The following is an 11,979-nucleotide window of genomic DNA, read 5'->3' as shown; positions in this document are numbered from 1 at the left end:
GCCGGGCTGGTCTGCATGATCATCATTGATATGCCCAACCGGGGACTCCTTCTCGGGAAGGTCCTCGGTCTCAGGGACGTCGGACTCTAGATCCACCAACTTACCCTCTCTTATAACCTTGAAGAAATATATCGCATCAACATTAAGATCAGGTTGCAAAACTAGAGCTTGTGCTTTCTACCTAACAAAACTCTCATTATCAGCAGATAAAACCTCGAGCTAAAACTCCTTTAACGAAAATATGAGCCCTTCGTTTTCCTTATGCAAATCCTCGTTATCTTTCTTTAACCGCTCAACTTCTTCCCCTGCCTTCTTAAGCTTTTCGGCCTTCTGACTAGATTGCCGACCTGCTTCATCAAGCCTCTCAGACTGAACCTTCAGTGCCTCATACAACTCAGTAACCTCTTGGGACAGGTGACACTTAGCCTTGTCATCATCATCACCGGCCTCGAAAAGGGCACGAACCATCACAGAACTCCGCATTAAATGGGAACCAAATTGGTGGTCAGTTATCGAGGGCCAATCGATTTTGCCTTAGAAACGTCCCCCTTGATGTTCAGATGATCGTAGAGGAACCTCAACCCGTCAAAACTGTTGTCCCAAAACTTGAACTCGGGGCTCGACCGAGATCGGTGACTACTTTGCCCGGTCCCTTGCATCATGTTGCTCACGGCCTAATCAATAATACTGGCCATTTTGGTCAAAAGTTAGGCACAGAGGAATAAGGACGTTCGGAGCCGGTAATTGTCGCCCCCTCTATCAGTTTGAGGCCGCTTCCTACGCACAACCCGGGTCTGAAGACTAGAAGGATCTGACTGTAGCGTAGACGGGGTAGCGGAACGCTTCATCCAATCTTCAGCCATCAATTTCCGCCGCTCCTTGATGTTGGCGGATGTCATTTTTGCTGCACAAAAAGCAAACCAATTTAAGCTATGAGGTAAATAAATAGTCCACAAGGCTTGGCAGATATAAAAACAATGCCTAAAAAAGACAGGAGTGTCACTGAGCCATCCGAGTTCTCCATTGAAGTCCTTGGTTTTCATCAAGGAAGAGGAGTCCAAAAAAGAAAAAGCTTGGACCTCATCAGCATTCAATTTATCATAGTCATAGCCAACGATAGGGATAGGGTCCTCGGTCCAATAAAGAGGAAAGCGCCGTCCCCCACCAGACGGACATAAAACTTCTGGGCATTTCTCACCCCCTTTTATACGGACAAATCGGTTCTTTAATTCTTTGTAGTTTGAAATGAAAGCTGGAGGAAATTCCTACCTAGGGACCCATTGATACTCATCCAGCTCCCTATATCGGCCCTTTTCGACTCAAAGAGGGAAAAGAAGATACCCAGGGTTTGGTTAATAAGCAGGGCGTCGCATATGAATTCGAAGGCTTTGATGAATCCCCATCCGTTAGGCCGGATCTGAACTAGGGATGCATTCGGGGAGAATAGAAGCTCGACCTTAAAATCAGTAAACGAAAGTTGAATCTGAAAATCATCCAAAGGACTCAAATAAAAATAGAAAAACTCGTTATCAACACTCTTCGGACGGAAGAGGCACACGACTTCTCCCTCCTCACACAACTCCAAAACCACGTCTTCTTCATCGCAGTGGACGAAATGTCTCTCTTGTCCTGGAGTTTATGTATGTCTTCTCGAGTCAGCGAACTCTTGTCATACCCCAAATTTGTCCTACCCTTAATTTTTAACTGACTTAAGCATCGCGTTCATCTGCATACCTCCATTAGGGCATTAACATGACCTCACATTCATGTATTAAATAAACATACACAAAGCATGGGATCATTTGTCATGGACTAGGGTTTATTTCCCTAGTTATTTGAATCGAGACTCTTTAATTAGGGTTTCGGGCTCGTGCACACTTCATCAAGTCTTTTGTTACAATGGTCATACAATATTTCAAGACTTTGACTCTCTCGGGGAGATTGCTTCTATTACAAGTGTTTGGTTTGATTTTAAAGGGTCGAAGAATAAATGGATTGAGTTTCTTAATGTGCTTGTTTGGAAAGGAAATATAGTCATACAATTGAGTCCCTTGACTTAAGCCTTAAAGATTTCTATCTCAAGCACAAGTGTGGTCACTGATACATTGATGAAGAGAGACATGTGGAGATTATATGCGAAATTGCCAATTCTTAGTCAAAGTCGGTCATGTGTGGTCGACTTTTTGGACAAAGAACATAGTAAACTACCTTGAGTTGTCATCTCATGGATGTTATGAGATTCAATATTCAAATTCAAAAGAGGAAAAGGAAAAGAAGACTTTGAAATTCAAATTATTGCAAAAAGGAGCAAACTGCATTGTTGAACCCAAAGCCAAGTGTGGACCTCCGATTTTTTTTAATTCCGGGCCATACCTCTGATCTGTAGAGATACGTGAACTGACTCTTTTTTGTCGCTTAATGCTTTCGCATTTTTTTGAAAATTCATAGAGTCGCCACCGACCTTTTATTTTATCCAATTAAGGAAAGGTTTATAAAAGAAACAGAAAAAAGACCTTTAAGAAATTCTGGGTAAGGGGGTAGGTTATACAAAGGGAAGGTGTTAGCACCCTTTGTATCCATGGTTATCCATGGGCTCTTAAGTTTGCTTAGCTCACTTGTTTTTCGATCACTTTTCAATTGCTCTGAAATTGCTCATATGTGGTTTCAAATGCCTTTGTTGAAACTTTGGTTTTTTAATATAAAAAACCTTTGAAAAATTGACCAAGTCTTGCTCTCCTTCAATGCACCTGCCTTGCCCTTCAATTCTCTGCAGAAGATGAAGATTCCTTAGGGGTGAGTCATGCTTGGAAGTTAAGCTACCATTATCCATGCATTTTCCTTTTAATTTTAATCTTAAAGTAAGATAAAATCATGCAAAAAATGGATAAAAAAGGTATGGGCTTAGTCTTGGTCGTGGGAGGCCCATAGTAACATGGCAATGATGTTTGAATGCTGAAAACTTGGCCCCATTTGGAAAAAATACATTTTTGAGCAATGTTGATTTCATGCATTTTCCCAAAATTTAGCCAACTTCAACAAGGTGTAAATCCTTCAATTTTTGTCATATGAAGGAGATCTTGCACTTTTTGGAAACCTCAAAGAGTCCTCTAACCAATGCCTTTGGTCTCATGTCAAAATGATTTTTGAAGCTCCTTGTGTGTCCTTTTGAAAAAAGTGTCTTTTTGTTGACTTTGAAAATGACCTGTAATGTCTTTGATCATATTTTTCAAATGGTGAATCCAATGACCATGGGATCAATGGCATTTGAAAGATAATTGAATTTCCTTCAAAACAAGCTTTGGTTTGAATTTTTTGGATGAAGGATGAGAGAGTTATGATCAGTCAAAGTTGAGTTGACTTTTCAGGCAAAAACCCTAATTTTGAATCTTAGGGTTTTGTTGATTTTTGATCTTTCCTTGATGAATTATGATCATCCAATGATCAAATGATGAATCCTTTGACAAAATATGGACTTTGACAAAAAATTTCATTTTTGACTGTCTGTTGACTTTTTTGGTCAAACGGGTCGTCTGTTGACTGTTTGAGCTGCTGACGGTGCGTCTGAGTGAATTGAAGTTTGAAAATTTGTATGATGGTACTTTGAGATATATGGATGTGTATGAAATCCATTTGAGCTCTCAAAAACTTGTTGCTCCTGTAAAAACAAGAAAAACCCTGATTAGGGACTGTTTGTGTAGGAGACAGTTAAGCGTACCTGATTTTTGTGCAGTGTTGAGTCTCTGCTAATCGCGTGATATTCAGAAGACTTCTAGAACAAAAATCTTGGAATTTTGAATTGTGAAAGATTGATTTGATTGATGGTACAAAACACTGAGAATTGTACTGCCAGCAGTTTGGCTGTCAACTGACTGTTCAGGTATTGATGTAGCAGTTAGAGTGAAAAATCAACAGTCAAAGTTAATTTTCTTTTTTGTTGTTTTTGTTTTTGTTTTATGTGAAAAATGAAAGTTTATTTACATGACTTGTTAGAAAAACACAGACATAATAAATAACTAATATTTACGGTATGCGGGCAAAATTACCGATAATAACCCTGAAAATCATTTAATGCACAGAAATAGGAATATTTGACTGGCAGAAAACACACAAAATATTATCTTAGTAATTAAGCAATATTATGACAAATAGTACAACATTTAATACTGACAGTACAAATATCACATACTATATTGAACAGTACGACGAATAAACGGTACATTTAAGAAATAAGAAATACGGCAAATTTTAAGAATGACGATTAATGACCCATGCTATGAACAATAACATGTAGATGATTGGGAGTGCAACCATTGCAGGTCCACACTCTTCAGGACTATGCAGGCAGAAGAAAGTCATGATCACCGTAGCAATGGTGATGACTGTAAGAAACAGTGTCTCTATCCACTTTGCCATTCTTGTCAGGGAAGAAGAGAAAATAGATATGAGATAGGAATTTGAAAGATGAGTTGGAATTTGATGTGAGATTTTATGGAAGAAAATGAGAGGTATTTATAGAATGGAAAGAAGGAAAGAGACGTTGGGGAATGATGTGATTCCGTACAAAAGGAAAATTTGAGTGGAAGTAAGATTTGAAAGAAAGTGTATGATAGTGTTGGAAAAAGGAGAGATTTGATTTTTGAAAAAGAGATTTGAAAAGATTTTTGCAAATAATGGAATATAGTACAAAAATTAGTGGGAAACAAAAGATAATAATAATCTACTTGTTACCAGTACAGTCTGAGTTTCCTGATTCTGCGCCTGCAAAAAGATTTAACTCTGTACCAATTGTGTCAGTACTATTTATCTGTAAATAAATAAATAGCATGTGTGAAGTAATAAACAGTATTTGGCGTTTGCGTAAGAATAAATTCAACTGCAAGCCAAATTACTGTATAAGAAAAATTCTAAAAACTAAGTATTTCATATGTCAGGATATTTGTTGAAATAAAAATCCATGATTATATGAGACCCTTAATTTTCAGATTGGAGTTTTCTTGAAAAATATGTGGGCAAATTTTGGGGTATAACAGTTGCCCCTATTCAATCTTCTTAAACCTGAAGAGATTGTCTGAAATCTGAAGGTAGAAGATGATTGAATATTTAGATGCCCTGAAAATTTGCACTTACCTTGATCAGAAGAGATGTTGGAAGTTGCATTTGAATGTCGTCTGCGAAATGTTGTTGGCAGATTGAAACATTACCTGAGATGGGCTTTCAGATGCCACCTGGTAAATGGGTTGAGGGTTTGTTCATCAGAATGAATCCATTGATTATATCTTGATGAAGGATTTGAAAGTCTTTGTGTTGACTGTTTCGGAACCGTCCAAGGTTACCGCTTTAAGTCTTGGAAGATAATCGTTACGGAACTTGTCCAAAGTTTTTCCGATTTAGATTTTGGAAGTTGATCATTGTGGAACCGTCTGAGGTATCGCTTTAGATCTGCAATGTTAGATCGTTTTGGAACCGTCTGAGGTATCGCTTTAGATCTGCAACGTTAGATCGTTCTGGAACCGTCTGAGGTATCGCTTTAGATCTGCAACGTTAGATCGTTCTGGAACCGTCTGAGGTATCGCTTTAGATCTGCAACGTTAGATCGTTCTGGAACCGTCTGAGGTATCGCTTTAGATCTGCAATGTTAGATCGTTTTGGAACCGTCTGAGGTATCGCTTTAGATCTGCAATGCTAGATCGTTCTGGAACCGTCTGAGGTATCGCTTTAGATCTGCAATGTTAGATCGTTCTGGAACCGTCTGAGGTATCGCTTTAGATCTGTGATGTTAGATCGTTTTGGAACCGTCTGAGGTATCGACTTTGATCTGTGATGCTTGTTTTTGAGTTGGTAAGTGATCAGAATGAATCTTCGGCTTGATTATATCTGAGAGAACCGTTCATGGAATTCAGGTGAACACGGCATGTGATTGAGAACATCTTTGTTGAAGATATCTGCCTACCTGAAAAATCAAGTTAGTGATATGCAATGTTTATGATGCATGTAAATGTGAGATATTCCCGGAGAAATATGCATGTTATGTTGTGTATGAATATGTATGATGTATGATGTATGATGTATGATGTATGTATGAATGTATGAATGAATGTATGAATGTGATGTCAAGCTTCTAATTGGAAAAATAAATTCCCACTAGTCAGCTGGACATGAATGTATTGTGATCGTTGATGATCTTTTGTCTTGCTTGAGTACCCTCGTCTGGGGAAATTCTTTGAGAACCCGGGTATCCCGTTGAAGGATCTTTGACTACTGCTTGGGGAACCAAAGGTAACTGGAAGTTCTGATGCCCTTTCAAATGGGAATGAGGAAGATGCATAATCCTCCGATGCACTATCTGACCAAGTCCGGGTGCGGGGATCACACCTTCTGAAGATAGTAATCTGGAACAAACCTGCTGGGGAATAAGACTTCTTTTGAAGAGAAAATCTTTTTGAGGAATTTGCTGAGAAATGCGTTTCTCTTGGTGATTTCCTTCTGATGGAATGATGTCCAGATGATCGGGACATTTCCTGAATGCCATTCCTGTTTTTCCTGGTAAACATCAATCATATTCAAATGCATATGTTCATTCAAAATTATCATTGGGATGCTTACGTATTTAAACAGAAAAAATGAAAATAGTGATTTTTGAAAGAGCTGCATTGAAAAGAGCCATGATAGGCGGGTTAGCACAGGGAGACAACAATCCTAGAAGTAGGAAACTGTCAGAAAGTTTTGAAAAATATTTATGAAGATAAATAGCTATGTGAAAATGATCCAGTCAAGTTTCAACTCTGCTATTGCCAATCTGTCTTCGAGCATCTCATCCCTCACTTGTTGGAAGAAAGTGATTAGACTGATCGGTGTCTTTGAGGTGTTGAATCTTGATGGTGAGTAGGCAGCTGAACGGAACACAGTTGTATGCTTCATTCCCTAACTTTTGCCTAGGCCGCCCTTTCAGGTTTTCAGCCTACCGGGATAGTATTTGTTTAGTCTCTAATTTTTGCCTGGACCGCCCTTTCGGGTTTTCAATCCACCGAGACGCTCATTTTTGCCTAAGTTGCCCTTTCAGGTTTTCAACTTAGCGAGCTGTTTTTTTTTTTTTTTTTTTTTTTTAAGAGAAGTATTTTTTGACTATGTCAGCATTCACAGGGTGTGGGAAATCCTCGCCATCCATGGTGGTAAGCAACATGGCGCCGCCGGAGAATATTTTCTTGATTATGAATGGTCCCTCGTAGGTGGGAGTCCATTTGCCTCTGGGATCACCTTGTGGTAAGATGATGCGTTTGACAACCAAGCCACCAGTTTGGTATGCTTGACTTTTGACTTTTTTGTTGAAGGCTTTGATCATACGCTTTTGGTATAGCTGACCATGACAAATAGCTGCGAGCCTTTTCTCATCAATCAAGTTTATCTGGTCCAACCGTGTTTGAATCCAATCGTCTTCGTCTAGATTGGCTTCTTTCATAATCCTTAGGGAAGGAATCTGAATTTCAATTGGAAGAACTGCCTCCATACCATAGACTAAGGAGAATGGAGTTGCCCCTGTTGAAGTACGCGCAGATGTGCGATAACCATGAAGAGCAAAAGGTAACATCTCATGCCAGTCTTTGTAGGTTACTGTCATTTTTTGTATGATTTTCTTGATGTTCTTGTTGGCAGCTTCCACCGCGCCGTTCATCTTTGGTCGATATGGAGAGGAATTATGATGTTTGATCTTGAACTGTGTGCAAAGTTCAGTAATCATTCTGTTGTTTAGATTTGTGCCATTGTCCGTGATAATCCGTTCAGGGATGCCATACCGACAAATGAGATTGTATTTGATGAACCGGGCCACCACATTTTTGGTGACAGAAGCAAATGAAGCTGCTTCTACCCACTTTGTGAAGTAGTCAATAGCGACCAGGATAAAGCGATGTCCGTTGGAGGCAGTAGGTTTGATTTCTCCAATCATATCAATACCCCACATTGCAAAAGGCCAAGGAGCCGTCAGGACGCTTAATGGAACTGGAGGTACATGTACTTTGTCAGCGTATATCTGGCATTTGTGACATGTTCGGGAGTGATGATGGCAGTCTGTTTCCATGGTAGACCAGTAATAACCTGCTCTAAGGATCTTTTTAGCCATTGTATGTCCACTGGAATGAGTACCGAAGGCACCATTGTGTATTTCTTCCATGATCTGTTCTGCTTCCTTCTTGTTTACACAGCGAAGTAAAGTCGAGTCATGGTTGCGTTTGTATAGGGTTCCATTGCTTAGAAAGAATTTGGCAGCAAATCTCCTTAGAAACTTTCTGTCATTAATGGATGCCCCTTCAGGGTACTCCTGAGCTTCGAGATATCTTTTTACCTCATGGAACCATGGTTTTTCCTCGGTTCCTTCGGTATTGATCTCATTGCAATAGGATGGTTCATCTTGCCTGTAGATGGTGATCATAGGCGCCTCGTTGTCCCACCTGACTTTGAACATGGATGACATGGTAGCTAAAGCATCAGCTAGTTGATTTTCCTCGCGTGGGATGTGTTCGAAAGTGATTTCTTCGAAGTAAAGAATCAAACTCAGCACATATTCTTTGTAAGGAATTAGATTTGGGTGCTTCGTGTCCCATTCCCCTTTGACTTGGTAGATTACCAAGGCCGAGTCTCCGTAGACTTCCAGGAATTTGATTCTTAGATCGATTGCAGCTTTGAGACCCAGAATACATGCTTCGTATTCGGCTATATTGTTAGTGCAATTGAAGCATAACCTGGCAGTGAATGGTGTATGACCTCCTGCGGGGGAAATGATCACAGCTCCGATGCCATTGCCAAGTGCATTAGAAGCTCCGTCAAAAACCATAGTCCACCGGGATCCTGGCCCGGGTCCTTCTTCTGGTCCTGGTTGTTTGTAGTCATTGACTAGCATAATGTCTTCGTCTGGGAAGTCAAAGTTCAATGCTTGATAATCATCCACTGCTTGATGAGCCAGATGATCAGCTACCACACTTCCTTTGATTGCTTTTTGTGAAGTGTATTGAATGTCATATTCTGTTAAGATCATTTGCCATCTCGCTATTCTTCCAGAGAGAGCAGGTTTTTCGAACACGTATTTGATGGGATCCATCTTGGAGATTAGGAAAGTGGTGTGATTTAGCATGTACTGTCTTAGTCGGCGAGCTGCCCAAGCTAAGGCACAACAAGTTTTTTCGAGTAGTGAGTATCTTGTTTCACAATCGGTAAACTTTTTGCTAAGATAGTAGATTGCGTGCTCCTTTCGGCCGGATTCGTCATGTTGTCCTAGTACACACCCCATTGAGTCTTCTAACACAGTTAGGTACATTATCAGAGGTCTGCCTTCCACAGGTGGCAACAAGATTGGAGGTTTTTGGAGATATTCTTTGATTTTGTCAAAGGCTAACTGGCATTTGTCATTCCACCTTTCCACTTGATCTTTCTTCAACAGTTTGAAGATCGGCACACAAGTAGTAGTCATGTGGGCAATAAATCGGGCGATGTAATTCAGACGTCCCAAGAATCCTCTGACTTGTTTCTCGGTACGAGGTATAGGCATTTCTTGAATGGCTTTAACCTTGGCGGGATCAACCTCAATACCTTTGCTGCTGACGATGAAACCTAAGAGTTTGCCGGATCTTACTCCAAAGGTACACTTATTTGGGTTCAGTCGCAACTTGTATTTCTTGAGTCTGTCAAACAACTTGTGTAAATGACCCAAATGTTCTTCCTCGGTGTTGGATTTTGCAATCATGTCATCGACATACACCTCTATTTCTTGATGAATCATATCATGAAATAGCGCTACCATTGCACGTTGATAGGTTGCTCCTGCGTTTTTCAGACCAAAGGGCATTACTTTGTAACAAAAGGTTCCCCAGGGTGTTGTGAAGGTTGTTTTTTCCATGTCTTCGGGTGCCATCTTGATTTGATTGTACCCTGAGAATCCGTCCATAAAGGAGAATACCTTGCATTGTGCGGTATTGTCAACCAGTACATCGATGTGTGGTAAAGGGAAATCATCTTTGGGACTTGCCCGGTTCAGATCTCTGTAGTCCACGCACATTCTGACTTTCCCGTCTTTTTTAGGTACAGGGACGATGTTAGCTATCCAAGGAGGATAACTTACAACTTTTAGGAATCCGGCATTGAACTGTTTTTCAACCTCGTCTTTGATCTTTTTTGACATATCAGGCCTACTCCTTCGTAGTTTCTGTTTGACTGGAATGCTACCTTCTTTGATTGGTAGGCGATGAACTACGATGTCCGTGTCAAGGCCTGGCATATCCTCATAGGACCAGGCGAATATCTCGACGTAGTCTCGCAGCATTTGAATCAGTCTTTGCTTGACGCTGTGTTCTAAATCAGCCCCTATTTTGACTTCTTTCTTTTCTTCGTTGCTGCCCAAGTTGATGACCTCAATTGGCTCCTCGTGAGGCTGTATGGCCTTGTCTTCTTGTTCTAGCAGCCTTGCAAGTTCTCTTGGCACTTCACAATCTTCCTCACTTTCGTCCTCAGTTTGGTAGATCGGATTTTCAAAGTCATGACGGGCAATAGCAGAATCGTTGTTGACTGGATCCAGAGTGTATGTGAATCTGCAAGTTAATTATGTGAGTATGTGTGAAGAAAAAACATAGCTATTAGAAAGCGAAGAAAGAAGGAAAAAGGATCACAAAATTTAAATATGCAAGCGTCCCATGATTTTATTGAATGCACATGATCATGATATGATAAGCCCTTATAGAAGGACCAGTGTGCTAAGGCACACGGCTTTCAAGCTCATGGTTCGATTGTTCAGGAACCACTTTTATCTTTGCACATTATACACAAAGAAAACAGGAAATGGCATTTACTCCTGGTCAAAGGAGATCACATCCTCAGCTTTCCAGTTGTTCAATCCACTGTTGTGAGCAGGGGGTACCCAGCTGTTCCAGTTGCAGTTGTCTTTTTCATCTTCCACAGCATTGATTTCATTAGTGGGAAAATGAGCCGGTGATCCTTCGGGATAAGGGATATACTCTGCTGGATACGAGAGCCCAGGCTGAGATATCTCTGTTGGCTGAGCGAGATGCTCGATAAGGCCGTCCCATGAAGTCGGGATGATGTCTTGAATAGAGACTTGTGCATCTTGGTGAGGAGTGTATGCTGACAGAAAGCAACCCTCGTTATTTGGTATTTCCCTGGCTTTTTCAAGAGCGAAATTGTCATCGTAATGTTCATCCCATCCAGTTGGGACAATGTCCTCCATGGCAATTTGTGAGCTCGGAGGAGCGGAATATTTCACCATATAGTCATATTTGCCGCTGGGTTCTCCTAGCGTGTCCCATACTTCTTTGGGTGGATTTTGATATTGCTCAGTGGCGGGACTTGTGAAAATTTGATCATTTCCAACTTCATCACCCCATCCAGTCGGGGTAAGGTCCTCCATAGCAATATAAGAATTCTGAGGTTCGGCATACTGATAATTATACCCGCCGTTTGGTTCTCCCACAGCATCCCACATTCCCATGGAAATGGGTGGAATTTCATCTGGATATGGCTGAATGATATGGTTCAAGAACACTCCTTCATCTTCAATAGCGTTTACTTCTTGGCTGACGAAGTGTGACATTAATCCTCCAGAACGAGGACTTTGATCATTCTTTTGATTTTCACTATCATAGCCCAGACCTAGCTTGTCAGATTTGTAGGGTATATCGGGAAGCTGTCCCCATACTGTGCAATCACCCTGTTCAATCATGGCTTTGGCATCTTTGAGAGAAGCCATAGTTGTAGTTGGAGTAGCAGGAATATGCTTGGTGGTAGAGACATCTGGAGAGACCACCTCAAATGATTGGCATGGAGTTTCGATGAATTCGTCCTCCAACTCGACATATTTGGAATTGCTTAGGTGACTAACCACATATTCCTCTTCGCCATAGACTGTGACAATCTTTCCTTTTACTGGATATTTTAACTTCTGATGCAGGGTAGAAGTTACAGCGTTTGCCCCATGTATCC

Source organism: Vicia villosa, linkage group LG2 (assembly GCF_029867415.1).
Source record: "Vicia villosa cultivar HV-30 ecotype Madison, WI linkage group LG2, Vvil1.0, whole genome shotgun sequence".
In the NCBI taxonomy this organism is placed as follows: domain Eukaryota; kingdom Viridiplantae; phylum Streptophyta; class Magnoliopsida; order Fabales; family Fabaceae; genus Vicia; species Vicia villosa.
Note: the sequence above shows the minus strand (reverse complement) of the source record.